Source organism: Manis javanica, chromosome 15, assembly GCF_040802235.1.
Source record: "Manis javanica isolate MJ-LG chromosome 15, MJ_LKY, whole genome shotgun sequence".
Classification (NCBI taxonomy): domain Eukaryota; kingdom Metazoa; phylum Chordata; class Mammalia; order Pholidota; family Manidae; genus Manis; species Manis javanica.
The window spans coordinates 11,858,971-11,884,715 of NC_133170.1; the positions used below are offsets into that span (position 1 = coordinate 11,858,971).

A 25,745-nucleotide genomic window follows, 5' to 3' on the forward strand; every position below is an offset into this window, starting at 1 on the left:
GCATCTTTTTGTACCCATTTCTTATTAACATGACTATGTCATTAATTTAAAGTGGTATTTCTTGTAGGCCACAGTGCAGTTAAGTATTTATCTTAACAGTCTCTTTTAGTTGGGCAATTTAGACCATTTACATTTAATGTTATTTTTGATAAGTTTAGGTTTAAATCTGTTTGTTCTATTTATTTTTTGCTTCTTTCTCCCTTTTTGCCTTTCAAAAATAATTTACAATTTAATGACTTTAATTTTTAATTGAGGTATACTTAAAAATATCTTATAATTCCATTTTATTTCCTCTGACATATAAGATATGACTGTGTTTTGTTGTTATAGGATTCCTTTAAGATTTATAATCTTAAGAGAATAGGGAAATAAAATCTTCCAATAATAAATAAGTCATAGGGCTGAAAATTATAGTATAAAGAATATATCAGTAATATTGTAATACTTTTGTATGGTGACAGATGATTATTACACTTATTATGGTGAGCATTTTAATGTACATAATTGTCAAATCTCTATGTTGTATACCTGAAAGCAATAAAATATTATATGTCAGTTATACTGCAAAAAATAGATATAACCTTGAAAAAGCTATATAGTCTATACATCTTCAGCTTATCATAGTCTACCTTTAAGGATGTCATACAATTTCCTATATGTTATGAGAACTTTAGAGTATTATATTTCCAATTCTCCTTCCATAGGATTTGTGCTTTTTCAGTCATATACTTTGTTTCTACATATGTTATAAGCTCAACACTCCATAATTATTAATTTTTAGGCAATTATCTTTTAAAGTGATTTACATAAATAAGAAAACAGTATAATTTATACATTTAAGTTACCATTTCCCATGTTCTTCATTCCATTTTGTAGATCCATGTTTTCATCTGGTATCATTCATTACCTTCTGCTTGAAGGACTTATTTTAGGACTGACTTTAAAATTTCTGTGCTATAGATGTACTAGTGACAAATTCTTTTGACTTTTATATTTATATTTTGTATTTTATATTTCAAACTTGAAAATTTTTCTGCCATTATTTCTTCAAATATTGTTTTTCCCTCCTTAGCTTCTGTTACTCCATCTGCCCATATATCAAAATGTGAAGTTCCTGGAGTTGCCCAACAACTCACTGATTCTCTGTATTTTATTTTTTTTGAGTCTTTTTTTTCTATGTTTTATTTAAGATATTGTATATTTCTGTGTCTTGTAGTGTTCATATCTAAAAGTTAGGCTTGAGTCCTTTTTGTATTTTCCATGTCTTAATATTTTCCATCTCTGCCCTAGATTTTTGAACATGTGGAATACAGTTAAATAACTGTGAAAATTGTTAGGTAACATTTCTGCTAATTCGAACGTCTATATTAATTTGGGTTCAATTTTGGGTGACTGCTTTTTTTTTCTAATTGTGGGTCCCATTTTCCTGCTTCTTACCTACCTGCTAATGTTTCTATCAAATGCCAAATTTTGGATTTGGGGTATTTATTTCTGTATTCCTGTAAATATTCATGAGTGCTGGGTATTTATTTCTGTATTCCTGTAAATATTCTTGAGCTCTTTTCTGTGATTCAGTGGTAACAGAGCAATCCTTTTGGGTGTTCTTTTCTGATTTATTAGGTGGGACCAAACTAGCATTTTCTCTAGGGCCAATTTTTGCCTACTACTAAAGCAAGGTGCTTTGGAGCACTGTAACATAGCTCTGTGAATTCTGAGTCTTTCTAATGCGGCTGGTGGAATAGGCCTTGTGCTTTATTTGGCCTGTGTGAAGCCTAGTTACTGTTTCCTCTAATTTCGGGGCTGGTTCTCTCCCCAGCTTTAGGCAGTTTCCTCACACAAGTACTGAACAGTATTATGCTGAATGCTTGATATCCCTTATTCTCAGGGATTAGTGCCCTCTGTTGCCAGATGTCCAATATATTAAAAAACATTGTTTCACAAAGTTTGTCCATTAATTTTGTTGTTTCTGGTAGAATTGTAAATCCAGTCCCTGTTACTCCATCTTGTCTCAATAGTATATGTTTTAAGAAAAATAAGAAATAGGTACATGGATAGAAAAAGCAAATGTAGATGAGAATCTAACAATAGGTTTGTGAAAGATTAGAGAGTATATCCTTATCAAAACCCACTCTACCAATTTCCTGTTATAGAGAGGAAAAGGGAAATAGAAAAGATGATATTTGTACACACCATTATTGATACTACTAGCAACAAATCTTCTTTGAACATAGTGTAGGACAGATTTACGATTAATCCAAATTTTATACCTTTTTAGAGGCATGGCACTTTATGTGTATAGAAACCAATAACCTAAATTTCCCATCCATATTTTGGAAGGTCAGTGTAACAGGTATCCAATCCCAAGAGATGGGGTGGACAAAGAATTTGGAGAAAAGAGGAGAAGTCCTACAGATCCCACCTCCTCCTAGTGGACTCTCTCTGCACTGTGTCAGGGAGCCCCTCGTTGGGAATTTCATGCATTTCTGCTCCAGAAAAACCTGGCTCTGTTGATAGCCATAGTTCCTTTTTCAAAGTGGGAAACAGTAGAACATGGAGAAATTTTATTTATTTCTCAAAAGTTTGATTCAAAGAGATGCACATGGAAGGGGAAAATATGAAGACTGGTTAATTTGGTTCCAGATACTTTACTATAAAGAAATCTCTAGCAGACTTTAAATGCTTACCTCATTCTATAATTAAGAATTTATTTCCATTCACAAAGTGCACCACACCTAAATAGAAACATGATTCAACCAGTGATTAATTCAACAGTTTGGGTAATTACATCCCCCAGCCTTCTGAAAACTATACCAACTTGCCTTTTATCAGATTTCAGACCCTAATAACCCACATTTTCATTACCACCTGTTTACATTGTTCCTAGAATTTTGGGCATATGGCACATTGATATAGTCATATAAATAATAAATAATCAAGCAGACCAGTTTATAGTATTTGAGAAAGAAATACTCTGTTATTCAAATAGGTTTTATAAAATTTGTTTCATTTGTGCATGTTCTGATTAACTAGTGTCAGAGAAGGTATTTGTCCTTTGGGATGAGTGTCCTTTCTGAAATGGGCATAAAGTCATTTGGCTCCTGAAGAATTTTTTGAACCATTTAAAATACAAGTGACCCTACTGGGCAAAGGAGATGGTTTAATCTAGTATCCTTTGTGCAAATCTTTCTCCATACCAAAGGTAACATTATTAATAAACCTGTGCTCTTTTTATCACCTGTACATATGCTTAGCTGTGAAAACCTTCTAATTCCCTTTCAGTGTATCTACCATTTTCCATTACCCAAGTACAGTCCACAACCATTTTGTCCCTTAAAACTTCTTGCTGACAGATTTTCCTTCATTTAATAGTACTTTGCAACACTTTGGATATAAATATGTTTCACCTGGTAAACCATTTTAATAGCAACCTGAATTAAATCATGTAGGAGAAGAATAATTTAAAAGGAGGTTTAAAACACTCCATATTTATCTTGTTTTTTAACAGTGATGAGAGAGGTTTGCAGAAAGGTTTCAGAGTCAGTTATACTAAGTTTGAGAAGATGTCTCTGTTTTCCAGAATGTTCTAATGGTTTTTATGTTTGTTCTTCTACTTCTGATCCAGAAATACCTAATGTATATGCTCTATCCTTTCCTCTGAAGCTTTTGAGGATTAGTTTCTTTTTATTACACTGTCTTTTAAAACTCTGTATGATTTGATAGAAATACAGTTATGTACTACTTGTAATAAACATTAGGATATTTATTGAGATCAGCTTTTCTATGAATTAAATTTAAAATTTGAAGCTGATTTTAGCTGGTGGTAAGCAACCTTAAGAGAGATTTTGGTTGCATCTGTACATACTTTGGAAGACTAGCACAATTAGTCTGTCTACTAAGTGATAACAATGAATTATAGACTATTTAGGAGAGCACATACATTGTTGAAAAGATTCTAAGGTCCTTTCTTTTTAAAGGGGAAGGGTTTATTATCTTTCTTTGTGGTGCAAGTTACTAGGTTTGGTCTTTCATCCCAAATAGAGAACTCCCAAACCACTGACTTTTATGATAACCTGAATATGTATAAAACATCTCATGATTCAAAATGGAGCTATAAAACAAATATTTTAATGGCATTAATTTCTCAATTAACCATAGGGGTAAGCATTATCTTTGCAACCATAATCTTTATCTGTGAAGGTGAATGTGGTCAAATCCACATGCCATTTTTCCAAACATGTTTTCTTCTTTTTTTTTTTTTTTCATTTACATCCTTAATACTCTCTTCCCTAGGGTCATGCGTCACTCATCACGCCTTTACTGAAAAAGCCTTGGCCCATTCACATATCCTTTCCTAACAAAACTTTTTTTTTTAACATCTCTCCCTCTTAAATTCTGTACTAACATGCTCTCCACTCCCCCACTCTCATGGCCCCCCTTCAGTGACAGCATCTGTATCATTAGGACCAGAAATGCCAACCAGCCAACACTGACCTACACTATAAGGACATCCATTACTTTGGACTCTTTGTCCTTGAAAAACACCTAAGTGATGTAAATAATAGTATAAGATTTTTCTGTATTTTATTTTCACAACCAAGGTGAATTTGCTCATAGATGTTAAGAAGTGAACTGTTTATTCAGAAAACAAATCCTAACAAATGGAATTTATACCCCCTCAATAATGGTCTTCAGGCTGAATTGTTCTCTTTTTACTTTGGATTCTAATTATGGGACATGTATTCATTTGTGTCCCCAGAGGAAAGCATGCTCTGGTTCAGGGAGAGGGTAGGCAGGTCACACGGTTGCATGACCCTCACCACTTGCCGTAGAGCTCACTTCTTAGCCCTGTACACTTTTCCTAAAGCGAGATCCCATTGGCTAAAATGAATCACCCTTTGAGCTGCATTTGAAATGCTCTAGTTCTAAGTATAGGTGCACAGAGAGCAAATGTCCTCTCAGAGGTTAAAAATGACAGTATGTGTCTTTAAATATAAAATCATTGGAAACAGCGAGAATGAAACGGTCCCTTTTTTGAAAAACCAACAAACAAAAAGCTGTTTTGTGGGCTAACCACAGAAACAGGTTCTAAATGCATTAAAATATTTTATCCCATTATTTGTTTTGACCAATTGACCACAATATTAAAAATTCAATCATGGAGCAGCTGACAAGTGCAGTTGCCTAATTTTATTTAAGAGTTTTTTTCTTTTTTCCATTTTTCCATCCTGTTAACGCTGCTGCCTGTGCCCAGACAGTAATGGGCTTCTTGTATGCCCACGACTGTTATGATCATGTAAATTTATTGGTGCTTAGAAGAAGCGAGCTATTAAAACATTACAACAGCCATTACAGCCGGGCTCGTGTTGGCTTTCGCTCCCAATGAACATATGCTTCCGAGTGAATGCCTAAACTCTTATTTATGGATTTAATTTAATATGCGGAAAGAATTCAAAATTAAATTTTGTGTCTGCCTCCAGAGAGTGTCAGTGTATAATAACATGGTAATTTTTACACATCTTTATGAGAAATGGGAAAATTAATTCTTTCTGACAAGTTGTAATTATTCGACTTGGAACAGTTGCAGCTGAGCAGTTTGCATGCCTGTTGTCTGGTGTTCCGCAGTGTAAGGGGAAAACTCAGGGATGGAGATATATTGTGCATCTGAGAGTTTCTAATAGCTTCTGACATTTTAGCCTTGCATATTATCAGGGTGCTCTTTAAGGAGTCGAGGTGTAATCTATTATGTTGCCTGGGACCCACACAGTTGCAATAGCTGGAACATCCTACAGTAATTTCTTAAATGTGGTGCACATCTCCTTGATTATCTTGTAGATGTACCTAGTTGAAACTGATGTGACAAATTTTTGTTTCTTAAATGTATCTATTATTCTCTGTTCTTTCACCTGCATGTACGCCAAACAGAAGGTCATTATGTAAGAGCAGAATTTTACACCTGGATTTTAAAGACTAAATATGTTTAAAATGAAAATGTGTGTTTTCTTACCTGTCTGGCAATCATGTTTCCTCACCCTGCCTCTCTCCCCATGACACAAACGCTTCTGTAATGAATGCCTGCTATCCCCTAATCTTTAAATTTGATGTTTAAGTGTTCATGAAAATGTAAGATTAATTTAACGCACAACTAAACCAAAACACCACTGGCTATGTTAGCAAAGAAAATATGGAACATGTTGTATGTGAAGAGATGGTACGCTGATTGACAGGCCAGCCTGGAGGGGAGTGGTGTCATCTCTGTGTGTAGGATCAATATAGTCCTTGCAAAATAAATGCAAACTTACAATGTAAGAAAGTGTTAGCAGATGAACATGAGAAAAATTCAATTGTCAAAAGCAAGCACATTTCTTTTTTTTGCTTTGGTGCTTCTGTTCCAGAACACACGGATAAACAAGTGGTATGTCTGCTCTCTCAGTTGTTGTACTGAAACTTACTCTGACATTGTTTGAAGTGGTAACATTTTGCTCAAAGTTTATATTTAAGAATGAGATGTAAAGCAGAGTTCTATCCACTAGTGGCTTCTGAAATACTATGATGCCTTCTGCATATTAAGGCTATAGTCCTGCCAAGCTTTTGACCAGGTAATTGCACGATCCTTGAAAGTTCTACTAGCTACTGGCATTTTTCCATCTCAAACTGCCCAATAGTGGACACCTCTAATCCAAGAGATGCTGCATCTCAGTAATTGGTACTAGGTTTGATCTCAATGAGTTAAGTGACACAAGCAGCGTAACGATCCTGAACAAAGATAACTTTGGACTTTACACAGTTTATTTCACTGATTCTTGAAAGTAAGCTCTCATGCAATCCCACTAATTGGGAGGTAAGATAAAGAAAAATACAATGTTTGTAAGTTGGAAACTTATGCATGATAGTTTGTCAAGATTAATGTTAGAAAACTGTAGAACAGTTCCACAACTCCAGAGAGACTGAGATGGGACTCCTTTCCACCCCCTCCACTGTTACTGCCCTTCCTCACCGCAAGGTAGCGTCCACTCTCCCCAGAGAAGGTGCCCAGCGTAGATATGTTATTTCAGATTATTAGACCACATGTGCCACCTATAATTGTCAGTAACTGTGCTTATTTATAGTGTTTATTTAGTAAATTAACTCTTTTCCTATGTATTACAACCCCATAAAAAGAAGCCAAATTTTGGAAACTAAAAAATCCTTTTGAAATGTTAACAATACACTTCATTCTTATCTGTTCTTAAAAGCCCAGAAACTTTACAGTTCCAGACATGTATTAGCCCATTCAGGAGTGAATGATATTGTTGAAGTACAGGACAAGATTTTAAATGAGAGCAGATCTAAAAAGATTTATAGTAAAATAGACTTATTAAAACTCTCATCTATTTGAGGTAGAATAACAAATTCAAGGCTCTCAGTCCAGTCTGAATACATCAGGTAACATCCACATTTAAAAACAAAAAGAACTTGAGAAACAAAAGCAAGGGTCCCTTTCCAAAATGGGAATTTGATGTTAAAGCTGCACTTTTCTTTTTAATAGGTATGGAAACTCATCACTTTTGGGTAGTAGAGGGCCAGGAAGAACCCCTGACCAATCAAAACGGCCTTCCCCTCCCCTGCAGCCCCTCAGGGGCTGAATCCAACTTTAAGCACTAGCATCCTGGGCCAAGCACTGGGAATCCCTCACTCCTTTAGTGTAGTCATCACCCCATCCCCCTGAGGCAGTCGCGATTATAATCCTCTTTGCACAGAGGAAGATGTTTACAGTTAGAGACGTTAAGTAACTGCCAAGTTCACATAGCTCAGAATGACTGAAAGTAGTACTTAAACCCACATTTCACCACAAGGCATTCACTTCCCTTTAGTTGAAGAATGTTGCTCCCTCCCTGTCCAGGATAGCGATTAAAATAGGACAGATAGATAAATAGGAGCTGAGACCACTGTGGATGGATCGTGATGGAATGTAAACCGACGGTTCTGCTCCATGCACTTTCCGCCACGTCCTTCAGGGGCTCTGCAAGCCTCAGGGTTACCCAGGCCCTACCCCTTGGTCCTCCCAATTCCTCTTGCTTTGCGTGTCCTATGGGTCACCACTGGCTGATACTTCGCCTTTGGTGCCTCTCTTAGATGCATCTTTGCTTTCCATTCCTGTTTTCACCATTTCACCTCCAAGCCTAGTTCACTCTCATGCGGACTATTTAAAGTAGCCTTCTCTCTTCTCACAGTCCGTCCTTGACTAGACGCTCATCAGCCCCTCTGAACTCTTTGCAACTGGGCCCTGATGTTGAGCTTTCATGTTCACCTCTGAGTTGTCCAGTTTTAGCAAGATCTTGCTACGTCAGTTTAGCCGGAGTCCCCCCTTCCTACCTATCTGATCACCCTTGATACCTGACGTCTTCTTCATCTTCTGCCAACCCCTGGGTGATGTCTGATCCTCCTGGCCTGCCTTCAGCTAGAATCCCGTTAGATTGGTTTGCCCAGAAGTCTCTCCTTGGCCCTGATGTTTCCTCTTAGCGATTTTCCATCCACTTACCCCACACCGCTCCTGGCTATAAATTTCCACTTTTCCTTTTGTGTTCAGAGTTGAGCCCACTTTCTCTCCCCTACTGCAAAACGCCATTGTAGCTTTGTAGTGTCTAGTCCTGGGGTCATAGTCCCCCCTGCATCTAGTCTGGCTTACTATTTTAACGAGTGTCTAGAATGATTAACTTTTTCCTTAATCCTTTCCAGTCTCTCATAACAGTTTAGCTCCACCTCTGATGGAACCGTTGGTTCCCTTGTTCAGAAACTTGAGAGGTTCCATATCATCTACCAAATAAAATACATTCAGGTTAGCCTTAGATTTCAGGCCTATTTCTCAGCAATGTCAAGGGCGCACTTGTGTTCTGACTGAAGTAGCTCACCATTCCCTGAACACCCTGGTCTTCCCAGGCTCTGCGTCTGGTTTTTTGCTTGCCTTTCTGCCCGGTCTGCCTACCCCCTGGCTTCGTAGCATCTCTTATAAGGTTTAGGCCAAATGCTGCTTTCCTGCCAAGCACCCCAGATCCTGTCCTGACAGCCATCGTATGACCCCTGAACATCCAGAGTACTTTGGGTAAACCTGTCCTGTTGTTATTAGTATATGTAGAACTTATTTATGTTTATATATTTGTCTTACCTCTCCACGATAGTAGGACCTCGGGAAATCAAGGACTACTACTAATTTTCATTTATCTTCCCTAGAACACAAGTGCATCCCACTGAGTGGATATTCAATGACTATTTACTAATGTGTGCAAGCCGCACCAGGCAAAAACCACCTGGAACAAGCCTGTAATCTGACAAAATCAGATTTATTGACTGGAAGTGAGGGAGAGAATTCCAAAGACCAATGGAATTCCCTTGACAAGATCTGGTGGGCAGCAAATTCAGAGGTTGGGTTCTCACTGAAGGACTCTGAGGGACATTCTAAGGGATTAGAAGTGGGAATTAACTAGGGATCGAATGCTGTCACAGGTTAGATCAGAGTGGTGTAGCAGCAATTGGGTGGTCCTGATAAGAAATGAAAATAGCAAATTGGGCCTGGGGTGATACAAAAAATGAGAAGGTCGTTACGGCATTTTGCAAGTGTTGGATGACCTTGGAAGAAATTGTTTTCTGTTTTCAGTGTTCGGTTTTCCCCTTAACTCGTGGTAAGTCTGCTTTGTGGTCTTTTCAGTCTGAGCTGATCTTCATTTTTTTCTGTCCAGGGTAGATTTTGAATCTGACAAATAAATGAGTGAATTAAAAAAAAAATACAGAGGAATACTTTCGTTTTTTCTGGGTTATTACTCAAGTAGCTAGAACCTGAAACTAGTAATTTTTAATTGTTGGGAGACTTCCTGTGTTCAGTAGTTTAAAAGTGAATCTTCATGCACACACGTAAGTCTCAAGTTAACTGTCTGCACTTAATTTTGCTTTCTCTTTGAGGGACTTTCTTTTCCTTGCACCATCAGATAGTTCTGTGCTTTTACTCACCTCTCCATCTCTGTCTTCACTGTTCATTCTTAATATGACAGAACTGGAGAGATGTGCTAAGAACACTTTTCATAGTTTCCTCACTTTCTTGTCTACCTCCCTGTCTCTGAAATACCTTTGGTTTAGTGGATCACAAGCTCTGGTTGTGTTAGGCATTTGTGTGAGAGTGGTGTAAACAGACATTTACCACACACATATACATACACACAGAAGAGAGTATGAGACTGTTTTTATTAAAGTATTTCCTAGAGCTGAAGTAAGTATAATCAGTGAGAGAAATTGTTAAGCCATTTTCTTCTGAACCTGCAATCTTTGAAATTAGGTTAAAACTCTCTATGGCAGGCTTTTTCATGATCTCTTCAGCCACCGTGCTCTCTGTTGTAGAATTTCTCATGGTGGTGGATTTTAAAAGGTACCAGATTCCATCCATTCCCGGATACTTTCCCTCATTCCTTCTGAATGAACCCACTAATAAAACCCCTAAAAATTTATTATTTTTTCTTTAAATGGATACCACAGCTGAAATCATACATTATTTGGCTCAATTTAAGCATTAATGTTTCTTCACCTGCATTTATCAACCTGTCTACAACCAGAATGTTTAGAAGCAACAATTTTTTTTAAGTGACCTCACCGTTTTAGAATTCACAAGGAGAGGGGTTCCATTAGCAAACTGCTCCATTTCTGATTCAATAGAACCCAGTAATTTGTGCTAAAGTAGAAGCTTTCCTTCCTAATTTTGTTGAATGTTACCTGGGCAGCCCTGGTCACCCAGCAGAGAGAGGCATGTCAATATTTTTGGTGTGTGCTATATATCAGAATGTGATTATAATCATTATATCCCTATTTGCATTTCTCTGGCTCTCTGTTTTCTTTTTAATTGGGTTATAAAACAATTAGTTAACACCATGTCTTTTTAGAACTCCCCGAGTGGGCCAGAAGCCGTTTGTTCTCCCCGGACCAATGCGGGAGGGACCCTCAGGAATCTCATTTTATTTACAGCAGGGTGAAGGTCAGAGAGAAACAGTTTTGTTCCCGGGCTGTTGCTTTCTGTTGTGACCTCTCTGGCATTGTTTGGCTTCCCTGCCCCCCGCCCTTGTGCTTTGAAGAGCCGCCCACCAGGTGTTCCTGTTCTGAATTACACATGAAAGAACCTCATCCCTGGACTAATTAACTAGTAAACTGTACCCACCTCCCCTGGGTTTAATTGATGCTGCTCTTAAAAGGGGAAGTTGTTGCTTCTAAGGCAGATTTCACACCGCACCGCAGTCCTCTCTCCTTTATCTTTCATAAATGTAGAGGATGTTCCAGATGATTTTGACATCTAGGTAAGGCGCCCGGGCCAGTAAGCATAGTTCATAAAACAATTACCCTGGATGAAAGGAAACGACTCTGGACTTTTCTTCGTGACTTTTTAAAGCTGTGCCCATGACCTTTTCTCCGGGGAGTGAGGCTTCCTGAGTGATCTACTTTCTCACAGTAGCAAGACCCAGAATCCCACCAGTAACTTTCTGCCTTTCTGCACTGGATTTTCCTTCTTAGCAAAGCAGAGCAGGAAGCCAGTATGCCGACCAGTCTTTTCTATTTTAAATTTTATTTCAGTATGGAAAATATTAGAGAACTACTACAATCTGTAGAATCGGGTAGTATACTGGTATACCATCTTGTCTCCCAGGATCACAAGGCCAAGTTGATTTTATTTTTCACCGACCGGGATCCTGGTCTGCTGATGTGGCAGATTTAAAATCCTGTGGGCGGTCTTCTCTGGGCATGGACCTGTGTTCCAGAGAAATGCAGTATTTGTGTAATGCAACAGCCTTTCTGTTCCATTCTTCCTGTCCTCTTCTTTAAAGCATCTTATCCTGTTTTTAAACTTAAAATTTAGTGTGTGAACTCTGTAACTTTTCCCATCACATTTGGCTGTGATTATAATGATCATTGTTGGTTTTGCTTGTTTGATTTTTAAAAACTAGAATTAAAATATTTTGAGTCAGTGTTTATGTGTGAGGGCCTTTTAAATGGTCTCTGTAAGAGTAACTTCTTATATAATTTATTATATCCATGAGTATTCTGTATATTTGAGTATACATTGTATATTTGGAAGTTGCTAAGAGAGCAAATCTTGAAAGTTTTTATCCCAAGGGGAAAAAGAAATTGTAACTGTGGTGATGATGTTAACTAAACTTACTGCTGTAATCATTGCAAAATCTATATAAAAAGAATAATTTCTTCTTAGGGCTGCTTCTTAAAATTCTAGCCCAATTATATAGATATTCCTGATGTCTCTTCCTCCTGAGTAACTTAACCTGAAGAGACCCCCTTGTCTTCTCCTTATTTTACATGTCACATGAGCCCTGATGGACACTCACTATTCTGGTACTAACTTCCAGAACAGGACGTGGAAGACAAACAAAAGATTTTAAAAATAATTCACATAATTCTTTCTCAGAAGTGTTAGTAAGACATTCTTTGTTGGAAAATTTTGCCCTGTGAAGGATTGCTTATTGGATTGCAGACCAGATACACATGATAAGATTAGAAAGTTGAAAAAATTTTATTCTGAACTTTTAACTTTGCTTAATTCAAAGCTACTTGAGAATGGATGTTGTTTGAATCTATTCTTTCTGTATCCCGGCCCGTCGTGGAATGCTTTGGTACACATGTGATCTATACAGGTTTGTTGAATATAACTGAATTCACATTTTTTTTTTTTTACTCTTTAGTTAGCATTGCACGTTGAAGAAAGCCAGGAATGGGAACTTGACTGAATGGTAGAGCAAACAGTCTTCTTTAAATTATTAACAAAATGGTAACAAAGATGTGGTCATGTTCCCTGAGTCCTTTAGAATCTGAATTAGCCTCTGACATGAGAGAGAAAAAAAAAGAAAAATATGCCAAGACTAGTTCTGGATATAAATGTTGGAGGTAGTAGATTTATACCCAATGATCCTGTGAAGTCTGAAAATACTTGTTTTAAACTTAGACACAGTTTTAATAACACAGATGTGTACCACTCTCTCCCCCTCTCTTTCTCTCACATATCCTACACATGGCAATCACATGAATTTATACTACATGCCATTACTCACATAGTTCATAATTCTTAAAGTATAAATAATAGCAGCTGCAGATCTAAAATCATCCACCTGATATTCACTTCTCTTGTATGTTTTCATCTGCATGTTCTTACAGTGAGATTATAAATATATGTAAAGCTAATGCATGCATAAAAATGTTAGTTTAGGAATGCATTTCAATATAGAATGGGTTATTCTTTGTGAAATGGAATGAAGTGGTGTAACAGTGAACAATAATTGAGCTTTTACTTATTTAACAAATACAGTCGTAGATTCTGGGGTTTGAAAAATGCCTTAGATACAGCTCCTGCCTTCTAGAAACTCCCAGTCTGATGTCAAAGAATGTCATGCAAATAAAACCACACAAATACACTGTTATAAATGCTATAATGAAGCCATTAAAAAAATATGAAATATGGAGCCAGAAAGGTTACTAGTGCTGAGAAAGTTGATAAAAATTTTCAGAGTCAATATTACTGGAGTTGAATCTTGAATGCTAACGTTTTTAAGGCAATTTGGAGATTCCTAGTTTGGATAATTGGATGAATGGTGATGCTTTCACTGGGAATCAGAAGGGGTATAGTTTTAAGGGATGGAGAATAATGAGTCCCTTGTGAATGTATTTGATGTTAGTGGCTTGGGTCACCTAGAGAGAGAGCACTAGGTGAAAATAGGGAGTTGGCATTTGGGATGAAATGAGTTCACACACACACACACACATGTTGTCTTTGAGGTCTAGATGTTAGTTGAAGAAAACGAGGAGCTGAGCAGGTTACCCATGGAGAATGTGTAGGGGAAGAATGTCCACATAGAAGGAACCAGCAAGAGGGGAGGAAGAGACAGCATTAGTTAGCGTTGCTGTGAATTCTGAGGGTAACTACAGCCCCTGCCTCATTTCTGCTCTCCTTGAGGATCTAGGTAGGGTGCTGGGGCTCATTTCCTCATTTTCTCTTCTCCGTCACCCCCATTTTCACAGTCAGTCTAGAAAAATATACTTTTCTCTTTCTTTGCTGCCCTTCCCAACAGACCATTCCTGACTAAACTTCATTAATTGAAATGAAATAACACATATGGATAAGTTAACAATTTTGAATCCCAACATCCAGCAGATTGGAGCTGATTCAAACTTATGAGACTCTATAGAAGAGGATTTCCTACCATGTTCCCTCTCTTATTCAGATAAGCAGATTGTTCTTAGCCTTTCGTGTTCTCACCCAATATGCACCTTCCTCGTGGAGCTAAAGACTTCCAATGCATTGTCCACACTAGATGTATAGTTTTCTTCAATAATAACCTAATGTAATCACTTTATTGAAGCATCTGAATGTATCAGCAATATATTTTTTCACACCACTGCTTTCAACTATGTTATTTCAGATCTTCCTTTTCTATTCTCTGTTGTATTTCTACATATCCCATAGTTCTCTCGACCACTCCTATCCCTTTGTTTTCTTGCTGCTCCAAGAAGCAAGGACTATAAAGAGTTTCTTGAATATCCTTCTAGATATGTGCTATTCATATGCAATCTTAAATACACATGCGCACATATGCATGCACACACATATACACATACTAATTTGTTAGAATTTTTACCATGGGCATTTTATAATCACATGAAAATAAGTACATAGAATTCTACACTAAAATGAAATAAACAAATTTATCTCTTTTTAATGTAAGTTATGACTCTTTCAGTTGTAATAAAGTAAGTTCAACCCAGACTCACGTAAACTGGTTTGATTTTAGAACCTTTTTTTTTTAACTCTGCTCTTCCATTGTCTTCTAGTTGATTCTGCTCTGGTATGTTACTAGGACTCAGGTTTACTCAGGTGTTCTCCATACTGACAGCTCCCATTCTCCATCAAGGAAGGGAGAGCCACCCTCTATGTGCAATTTAAAAAATACAGGGAAATCCTGATGTGAATATGTACCCACTCCTGTATAATTTTTCTGTGGCCAGTAAATCAGGTACTAAGCTAGGCATGGGCCATGTGTACTCTGACATCGCAAGTTTGTTTCGAGGCAAACTTTTATTAACAAAAAAGAAGGTGTTTTTATCAGATGAGGAGTGGGATAGCATGCTGAGCCAATGAAATGTAAAGCTAATACAGTCCACAGCATCCCTTAAAAAATTACTAAAAGATACATTAGTCATGACAAAAGTAATATCCCTGTTCTACTGAGCTTTGTTTTCAACAGGTAAAGACTAAAGCTCTTAACATGTCGCTAATAACTATAAAAGGCTTATTCAACTGAAAAGGTGTTTAACATTCCTTTAATCTACATTATGGATATATTTTCAATATTTTCTTTAAGTTATTCTCTGCTTTAAATTGTATCATCCATCCAACTGATTATACACATTATAATTACAATGTGATGTTAAGTCATGACTGATTGTATAGATTAATAATAGTCAGCTATTCTTATAAATACACATAATTGTGTTTAGGTCTATTAACAAATCCCAGTGTTTCTATTTGCAAATTATATCTTGAAGAAGATATGAAACTGTCCACTTCTCTTTCTCATTGTCACCTTCCTGTTTTGCCATTTTTCTTCTGGACTCCAGCAATGTGTCTCAGCGGGGCATTCTGCTTACTGTCTCTCCCCTTTACACAAATCTCTTCTCTATGCAACAGCCAAGTGACCCCTTTAAAATGTAAGTCAGCCCATATTATAATCATATCATGTTATTCCCTTGTTTAAAGCTGTCCAGTAGATTTCTCATTATAACTGGAATTAAGTCCAAATTCTTTGCCTTAGCCAATAGACCCTGCAGGATATGGTTTCTCCTTGCATTGTAACTTCAAATTGTGCCACTAACCTCTCGAATCACACTACCATCCAGTATGGGGAACATGTCAAAAAATGCTCTCAAAGCAGGGCCTTTGCAGACACTATTCCTGCTGTGTAGAACTGCCCCTCCCCACACCCGCCCACCATGTCTGACTTTGGCTTTTCGTTCGGGCCCTTGCTAAAATGCCAGGTTTAGAGAGTTCTCCCTTGTTGCCCTATTGAAATAGTTGCCTACCCTTATTTTCTCTTGCTTTTCACCATATTTGCTCCTTTCCCATGCTTACAATAATTAGAGACTTTTGTCATTGTGTTTACTGGCAGATTGTCCATCTCCCCCAGTAGGCTGTCAGCTTCATGAGAGAAGAGTAAAGGGTCCTTCTCAGTGTATGGCTAGTATTTAGCCCATTGGTTGGCACAGAATTTTCACACAGGAAATACTTATCAAATGACTAACAATGAATTTAATACTCTCATTAAAAATCATCTGTCTGATAACTAATTTAAAATATTCCTCTATACGAAAATAAAAATAACAATAAACCCTCAGTAGCAGCAGGCACTGCTAAAAAGAGAAAGGAAGTTAGTTCATCAAGAGGAGGGCCAAAAAAACCCAGAACTTTCCAGAGAAGTTAGCCAAGGCTGGCTGGTTGCTTACAGGAGAAAAAGGTGTGATCCAAAGGGTAAAGATGATCTTTAATAGAACATTTTTTTTCACCAAATCCCAGGAGATTGTACTAATTGTCTACAGAATGGATCATATTTCCCTCAGGAAAATAGCAACATGCTATGGGGACAGAGGGTTCAGCTGAGGGCTACAGGGAACAACTGATAAAAACCAAAGAAACTGATGAAACTTCAGGATGGTATTGCCTGTAACACACCATCTATGTGTTTGGTTTGGGGCTCAAACTGCTAAAGTTAGAGGCTAGGGTGTTGGAGGTGGGCTGGGGGCATATATCATACTCTTCCACAAGATAGTGGGGTTTTTTGTCTCATTGCAGGGGTGGGGGTCACTACGGAGACTCAAGAATTTAAATGCCTCACCAAGGATGGAGCATGAAGATGGGGTTTCTGATTTCATTTCCACACTTGCTGTGGCAGCAGGAATGATAGCAGGTATGGAGAAGCTTAGACATTTGCTCAATCTCTGCTTCCACGTTCCTGAGAAATAAATCTAAGAACACAGAAATTTAGAAGTGCCACAGCCGTGAATTGATGGCATTGGAAAGGGACTGAGCTAAACCAGAAACCAACTTATGATATTTGGTCTTCATTTGAATGTATTATATTTATTGATAATGTGCAATCTCCCATTAAAGCCTTTTGTAAGATACACCAATCATATAATACTTAATATAAGCACCTAACCGTAAAACGGGTTTGTTGAACTTCAAGGGAGGCATCCCTGAGAAGCTGTGTAAGATTAGACTCAGAGCAGGATACAGTTCAGTGAAGGGTGTGAGGAAAGGAGAGGGTTCCACACAGGGATCAGTCTGTGTGAAGGTGGGTGGTGAGGTGGGTCAACCCATTGTGGGCAGTGACCCAGAGAGACATTCTGCTGCAAGCCGGACAGCAAGGGGGACAGAGGGTGCTGAATGACAAGGTGAGCAGCCACATCCTGCAACCTTATGAAGGATCCTGTACGCAGGTGTAGGATTTTGGCAGCAAGAAACCAAAGCACTTATTTTAACTAGAGAATGGTAGGGTCAGATTGGCATTAAAAACAATGTTTTTGTAGCATACTTCATCAGTTCAAACAAAAGATGCTAGTAAGCTGACTGGCATGGAGGCTGTGGAGATGCACAGAAATGTCCGATTCAAAACTTACTAAGTCATGTAGACTGCAGGGCATGGCTGTTCTTTAGGAAGTGTATAGCGGGGTATGGTGAGAAGACTAGTAAGGATGATTTCCCTGTTTTTCTGTCAAGTGGTGGGGTGTTTTGTGGTGCCCCTACTGAGATAAGGAAGGCTGGAAAGAGCACCCAAATGAATGAGCCCAGTTTTGAGTGCATTTCATTGTGCATTTTCTGAAAGGCCAATGGAGACATTGAGTAGACATGTGAGTAAATGGACTTCGGAGCATGTTCCGAGGATACAGAAGGAGATACCAATTTTGAAGGCATTGACACAAAGGTGGGAATATAAGATATGGGAATGGATATGATCATGCAGTGAATCAAAAGAAGACCTGGAATCCAACTCTGAGTATGTGTTAAAGCATTTAGGCTGAGGAGGAAAAAGGTTCAGAGAAGCCTGGGAGATGGGAGAGCACCAGTGGAGTGGAGTATTCTGGAAGCCCAGGGAAGAGAGTGTGTAAGGAAGTGGCTGCAGTGGTTGACGTACTACTGAGACATCTAGCAAAATGTGGAGCTGAAAGTGCAACTCAGCTTCATGAGACGCTTATTACCAGCAGCCTTGGTGGAAAAATGATGCAGAAACCAAAATGGTGTGAGAAGAGAAGAGAGCGAGGGACTGTCAAAAAAGAAATCAAGTTCTAGACCTGTCTCTCTTTGCAGGTAAAATGATGGATGCCCAGAGAATGTTCATTTCTTTTTCTTTTTGGTTTTATGTGTCTAAGATGAAACTGATTTCAGTTTGTTTACATGCTAAAGGAAGAATGGGGGAGCTTAGAGTATATGTTTTGAAAGTATATATTATTTTTACCTCAGCGCAAGTATTAGACCAACATAGTGGTGATTCTTAATGTTCTCCAAGTTTTCTTTTTATTACAACTCAAGAGATCATGGTCAAAGGAAGTTAGGAAAACGGGGCAAAGAGATACGCTGCAGTGATTGGGAAGTCTGACAGTAGGTCATGCTTGACTTGGTTATATTGCTACAGATTTCATAGGTGCTTAGTAACCGTTTGCTAAGTGGCTGAATAAATGTTTTTTAATCTCACACTATTCTGGAGGAAAAGGAATAAAGGGGAAAAGGAACAGGCTTTTGAAAGTAGGAGTGGCAAAGAGAAATGCAGGTGAGGAAGACAGGTCATGAGTTAGGAATACACCTCAAACAGAGGTTTCCTAATGGAGTTTGTGTTTATGTCTTCAAAATCTTTACATCCCTTGTGAAATTACTCTGCGATTTCTCCTTTAGGAAACTTTGACCTATATAATAAATCCATAAAAAGAGGTTTTACAATGGGGAATTGTGTTTGCATTAAAAATAAGGGTTTTTTTATATGTATTTCCGACCCAGGATTGAAAGTCGATCTAATTGTAGTGTAATTCATTATCCTCTCTTTTAGCAAAATTAGCTATATTTATAATCATCAGAAAATGTCTCTCATCTGACTTTCACAGAGATTCTCTTTGTGCTTAGAGCTGGATGAAATCTATGATATCACTGCATTATTCAAATGGAATCTGGAGGAAAACAAAACCCTGTTTTACACATGCGAGTGTCTCTGAATATGTGTCCCAAATACTACCATCATGTATTTATGGCTATTCTTCATTTCTTATATCCTGAATGACTAAATTATAATAAAGGCTGAATAACCCCTTTTAGATTGAGAAAGGATAGTGGCTATCTTTGAGAAATATTTTATTCCAATTAGTCCATTAATCTCCAATGGAGACCAGTCCTGAATGGAGCTCACTGGACCCTAATTCTCTTTTCCAAGTAAAAGACTCTTGACCAAATTTGTATCATGCTGCAGTTCTGGGGATCCATGCAAAACCCATTTCTTTTTTCTTTTCTTTTTTTTTTAGTCTTATTCTGTAATATTCCACAGTGATTTATGCAAGAATATTTGCATAATGGGAGGTGGTTTTTATGTACGCTGCTTTCAATGAGGCCTGCACATTCTGATTGTTCTTTTTGCTGGAGGGATTACTAAACTGTCCCAGGAGTTTGACCTTCACCCTCACCTATCAACTAATCAGTGAATGATTTTGTTAAGAAAAGCCATACACCAAATGTCTTACTGCTGTTGTTAGAACAGACCTGTTGTATGCATTGTGTGATTCTGGTTTCCAAGTAATTTATGTGCAGGAAGTACACAACAAAATTGCTCTACTTTACTTTAAAATCTGCTTTAGCCATTAAGGACAGTTTGCTACTGAGCAGACCCTTTATGAAGATACTATATGGGAGTCAAATACAAAGAGGAAGTACATCAGGACAGCAGGAGGAGTAGAGATATTTTTTTTTAATTAAAAAAATAGCAGATATGGTGCTTTCATGAGACTAGCATGACTACCGGGTTGGAAAAAAAAAATATAGCAGATAGCCTTTATCACGAGTCTTTACTATTCTAGATTTCTTTTAAGAAATGAAGTTTTACACAAGTATTTTACCTGCAAGTTGATGGCAGTTTAAAAATCAGTGTGACTATAAATCAACTTTCTGTCACAAGCAGAGCATTGCTGTGCTTTCGGAAAGGCTGAGACTCTTGAACTTAGCATGGAACTTCCAGAAGGACATGGTGAGAATGAGCAGGGATGGGGTCACGTACCCAGGCAGGAGTACCAGCTGCTCCACGCTGCCCCCAGTGGGATGAGGTATTTTAGAAAGAACATCTTCATATTCTACATGTCAATAATGATATGCAGTTTGTTCTGGCACACAAAATTGTAACTATTTCTCTGTTTGGGATATGCCTGATATTTATGCCAGAATGATTTATAGTCAACTCCTTATCAAATCTGAAGGTTGGTACAAGGAATAAGAAAAATGGTGTATATTTTATTATAATTTATATTGCTTTTGAGATATGCTCTATGACTTACCATAGCATATGCAACTACCTTATAATGTTCCTAGATAAATTATCCAGTTATTTGAATTTTCACTGTATGATGATTGGGTGATGAAAACTGGTCTGCAAGCAAGCTTTAATGAAGGGTTTGGGGAAGGCACAAGTTGAAGTTGCTTTTCTCTGAAAACTTAAATAACTTACAGAAGGACTTCTAATATTGCTAGTTAGTATGTTTATTAAGTGCAATTCAGGAAATTTCCGTAGGAAAGAAAAGATATAGGGATACATTTTGTGGTACCCTCTGTTATTTTGAGTCAGTTATCTCTATTTTTATTTTAATTAGCATGGGCATATAGAGTGTTTTTTCTGCAAGTACTTTTCATCAGAGAAACAAAGAAACATCCATCAGGATGCTAGTGGCCTAGAAGAAATGGACATTGCTCTGGAGATGATGCATGTAGCCGAATAGTTGTCCGTACACCTGGGTGAGGCCCGGTGAGGTGCTAGTTAGCAGAAGGCCTGGCCATGACAGCTCTGCTCTCGTTCAGTAATGATTTTAACAAAAACTTGGTCCAATCTTGGCTTTTGTTGGTGAGCTTTTTGCTTACCCTCTCAGCTTGGTTGACATTGAACTCGTCTCTAATGGCTTCACAGCAGCCCAAGAGCAATTTCTCAGCTCCTTAAGTAAACATCACATTACTTCAAGTTAACATCACAATGTGTCCTTCAAACACTTTGTCTGTAGAGTTATGTTCTGCTGACCTCTAATTCACTTATAGAAATTGCTTTTAAGAAACTTTTTCATATTTTTTCAGGAAAGAAATGGAAACAAACCAGCAACAAAACAAAGATGTGGTAGTTTGCCTTGCTGAGCTATTATGGGGGTTATTATGGCTTGCAACGTAAACTAAATGTCCAGTAGAGCTGTATTCATTGTGCTGCAAAGTCGAATATCTTATGTGTCCTACTCGGATGTATTTTTAGGTTGTAGAATATTTTTAAATATTCTGATCTTGCTGTTCACTTTGTCTTGTGGGCAAAAATATCAAAAGGGCATGTAATGTGCTATGAAGGGACTACTGCACTTGGATTGATAGCATGATTTAATCTGCAGTGGCAGTTTGTCTCAGATCATAAGCTTCCCCTTCTTAATGAACTAGACTTTGTTGTTGTATATGTACTTTCTGATGTGACTGTTGAGCAGCAGTTTAGAATTTTGTAACTCTTCAAAGTGAAGAGGAACTTCGATCTCAGGGAAGATCCCCAAGTCCCAGCTCCACCATCCCACCTGGCCTGTAGGTCAGGCCCTTCCCTAGGTTCTGATTTAGTCATGAATCTGTAGTCATTGTCCATAGTCATGAACAGTTTATGTTATCTGGAGCCATTTTCTAAAATTCTCTTTGAGTCTTTGATAGCTTGTTATAAGATGTTGATGCTACAAAATTGCCTGTTGTGTAAACATTTTAACCCCAGATTGGGAAAGGCCATGCAATGAGTGAATTGGGACAAGTGTAGAAATTCAGCTCTCCCAAAATTTGCCTAGGTTCTGCTCTGCATTCAAACCTCATGTTAGGGGTAAATGTGGTCCCTGGGAAACAGGACAGTACCTGCCTCAAGCAAAGGAGGCTGTTATTTTTTGTTGTTGTTAAGTCAGTCTTATTTTTTCAAGAAAACTCAGAAGTCTACATGTTTATGTAAAACATCCCTATTTTTAAGTGTTTCTTAAAAGAATGAGAACCAAACACTGAAGACTGAAACATAACTCCTTAGAGCAGATCCTTGTATCTTCCACCTGTGTCCTCTGCCTTAAGGAAAAGCTACAGATCTATTGTATTTCTATTGCTGTCAATTAAATGTATTATCTCTTTATTTAGACTTCAGATGACCAATAAGTCAGTAGCTTTGTGGTGTTACCTAGGATGAGGGCTGAAAGAACCCTCTATTTTTGAAAGCCTTGTCATGATTTCTAATGATATCTTCCTTTTCTTCTTCCAAATATTTTTGCTTTTTGTTGGTTAAGTGATAGAGAGATAGATAGTTCTGAAATGCCAATTTGAAAATGTATTTTGGATAAAAAAATAAACACCTTTTTTTCCCCCTCTGGATATTTATCATTTGTGGTATCTAGAAAAGTAGCCAATTTGAAGTGGTTAACATTTATTTACTAAGTACTCAGTGAACATTTACTGGTGATGGGCCTTTTAAACAGAAAATACTTAGCGTTGGTGAGTATTTGGAGAAACTAGAGCTCTAATACACTGCTGGCTAATAGCACACTGAATGTAAATTGTCAGAACCACTTGAGAAATTGTTCAGTGTCTGCTGAAGTTGAACATATGAGTGAATACCCGTAACTCCAGGTTCCACTTCTAAGTATGCATCCAACAGAGATGTCTACATATGTTCACTGAAAGATATGTGCTAGAATGTTCAGAGTAACACTGTGCATAATAGACCAAACCAAGATTTCCCAAATACCCAACAAATATGTAATACATTAAAAAATTGTCGTTTTTTTCTTAAAATGGAAAACTACACAGTAATAAAAAGGTACGATCTACAACTGCACACAACTAGATAGGAATTTCACAAGCATACTGCTAGGCGTGTGAGCCAAACACAAAATAGTATGAAAGTACAATGACTGGCAGAGCTGACCCATGCTGTTTATAAAGCAAGAGTTACCGTGGGGATATAAGTAATTGGAAAGGGATACAAGGAGATGCGTTTTGGGGTACTGGTAATGTTTTGTTTCTTGATCTGGGTGCAGGATTTCACAGATATGGCCAATTGTTACAGAGATTGAGCTGGATGCTATGACTTGTGCACTTTTTTCTATGTACATTATTCTTTAAGAATGCATTAAAATTAAAAAAGTAATAGGTCTTTTAAATTCAGTGAAATAATTATTTGACATTGAAGGAAATGTATTGATTTTTAATAGTATTCAATATCTTGTTACCTATTTTAGTGTAAAATTTGGATAAATTGAGTGGAGTGAATCATTAAATGAAGGTATTCTATAAATTGTCATTTTATATAATTACACTTAAGGTGGGATTCTTGCCAAGTTCAGAGCTGTTTTTAAGAATCTGCATTCATTTTATAAAATTTGAAAAGTAAAATGTAACCTCAAGTGTAAATCAGCTACTCATGTATACTGCATGCCTGAAATAATGTCTTTATATTTTAATGATTTCTCACAGTACTTAGTGAACATTTCTAATGATGCAAAATTTATTTTTATAAAATGGGAAACCTTTATTTAATTTTTTGTTCCCCATGAAGACTAAGGAATTTTATATTTGTTATTTATACCCAAAGGAAGTTTCCCCAAATTGTACTTACTCTCCTAATAGTTCCTGAAGGAGTATTTCTCTCAAACAACCAAGTGCTCATTTAGTGTCTAATGCTAATAAGAAATGGCAATTTAAATTTAAATCATGGATGAATCTCAGAATTTCTAGAATTGTATTTGACCAAATGTCATAGCATATAGCACTCATTTTTTATTTTTTAACATGAAGAAAACGGACTCAGGAAGGTTTGGGAATATGTTTTAAGACATATTCTCATTACTGAGACCAAAACTCTTCGATCTTACCCAATGCCTATCTTTTCAGTCTCCAGAGAACATTCACATGCGTAACCTCAGTTACTGCTAGTATTAGTAGGAAAATATTTGTCTAACTTGAAGTTGTTCACGTGTGATCTGCCAAATGCCTGTTTACCATAATCCTCTGTTGGTATATTTTCCCATTGTTTTATGCTCCATGACATTGTAGACATCCTAATGAAGAAATAAAGTAGGTCAACATTCTATTTTACTAGAAGCTTTTTCAGCTTTGACCAAGACTATGATGTCTGCTTTCATCTGCAGATGAATTTTCCTGCCTACAACTGAAAAAATGCAATTACTGATGAACAGGGATTTCCTAAAGTTTTTTTAAAAAAAGATCTAGGCATTTGAGGCATCCTTGCTTACGACAGAAGAGGCTTCAGCTCACTGACAGCATTCTCTTACCCTTCTCTCTCCTTTCCCTTGATAATGGTTCTATGACTCTACTTTGCTTTTCTCTTGGCGATCTTTCATGTTTCTCTAAATGTACCTTTCATTAATATTGTTATTGATGTATCTTCTGATGTTCCATTTCACTACAGGAAGGTATTGACATTCCTGGCTTTTCTTTGACTTTCATTTCTACCCTCCTCCTCCACAATTTCTGCCCTCTCTACTTCTAGATTAACAATGTCAATAGAATAACGTTTGCATTCTGTTCTAAAAGCATAATGATGTTCTGAACACATAATTAAATCTCCAATTATTTATCTGTATGTTGATTGTCTAAAAGTTCAAGATCAGTAAATAGGATTTACCTTGTTAGAACTAGGCAAATTTTCACACAAGCTACAGTTGCGTGGCCTTTTTGAACAGCTCTTTGGTTTTCATGCTGGAGTTTCTAATTGCCTTCCTTTCTTCTTAGTTATTTCTTTGCAATATTTGCCTTTATCATTCCCTCAGTTTTTTCAAACTCCTTAGCATATCACTTATTCTAGGAAGTAATTCCTCCCACATAGGTTTTTTAAAAATTTTTTTCCTTTGTTTTTCTCTTTTCCCCTTGGAGACTCCCTTTTCTGAACTCACCTTCCGTCTGTTCTATTCTTTGTTCTTTGGACTTGCTGAAGAGCTTATCAGGGTACATCCTCAAATAATTTGCTAAGAAACTTGGCATAAAAACAATAATTTCTGAGACTTTATGTATCTAGAAATGATTTTATTCTGCTCAAACACTTGGCTTCTGTAATTTGAATATAATTTGAACAAAAATAGAATTCCAAGTAGAATTCCATTTCAGTTTGCCAAAATTTTGTGAAGATGTATCAAGACTAGCAGTTTATTTAATTGATAGTTTGCATTTGTGTTTTTTAATTAAATAACTTGTTTATTTTTTTAATAATAAAGACTAGACCACTTACATTTCCTTTTATTGAGAATAATAATGTCTTCTGGATTAGACCAATCTTTAATTTCTCTCACTTTATTGTCCCTTTTCTTTCTTTTTATACATTAAACTTTCTGTATTGATTTTTCATGGTTTTTCTCTTATATATTCCATTTGTGTTTTTGTTCAATCTCTAGCCTATCCTGGGATTTAAGAAAAAATTTCAGCCATTTAAAAATTT

The 25,745-nt window shown here is 37.1% G+C and overlaps 1 protein-coding gene across 16 annotated transcripts in view; it reads left to right on the forward strand.

Moving 5' to 3' along the window:
- Positions 1–25,745, forward strand: part of SOX5 (SRY-box transcription factor 5) — a 938,132-nt gene that overhangs the window by 372,612 nt on the left and 539,775 nt on the right. Inside the window, exon 1 of one of the 16 annotated variants that reach the window (XM_073222271.1) lies at positions 482–16,973. The exons of the other annotated variants lie outside the window; for them this stretch is intronic. The gene's annotated coding sequence lies outside the window, so the exon portion shown is untranslated. Of the gene's footprint in view, positions 1–481; positions 16,974–25,745 lie in introns of those variants that run through there. 16 annotated transcript variants of the gene reach the window in all.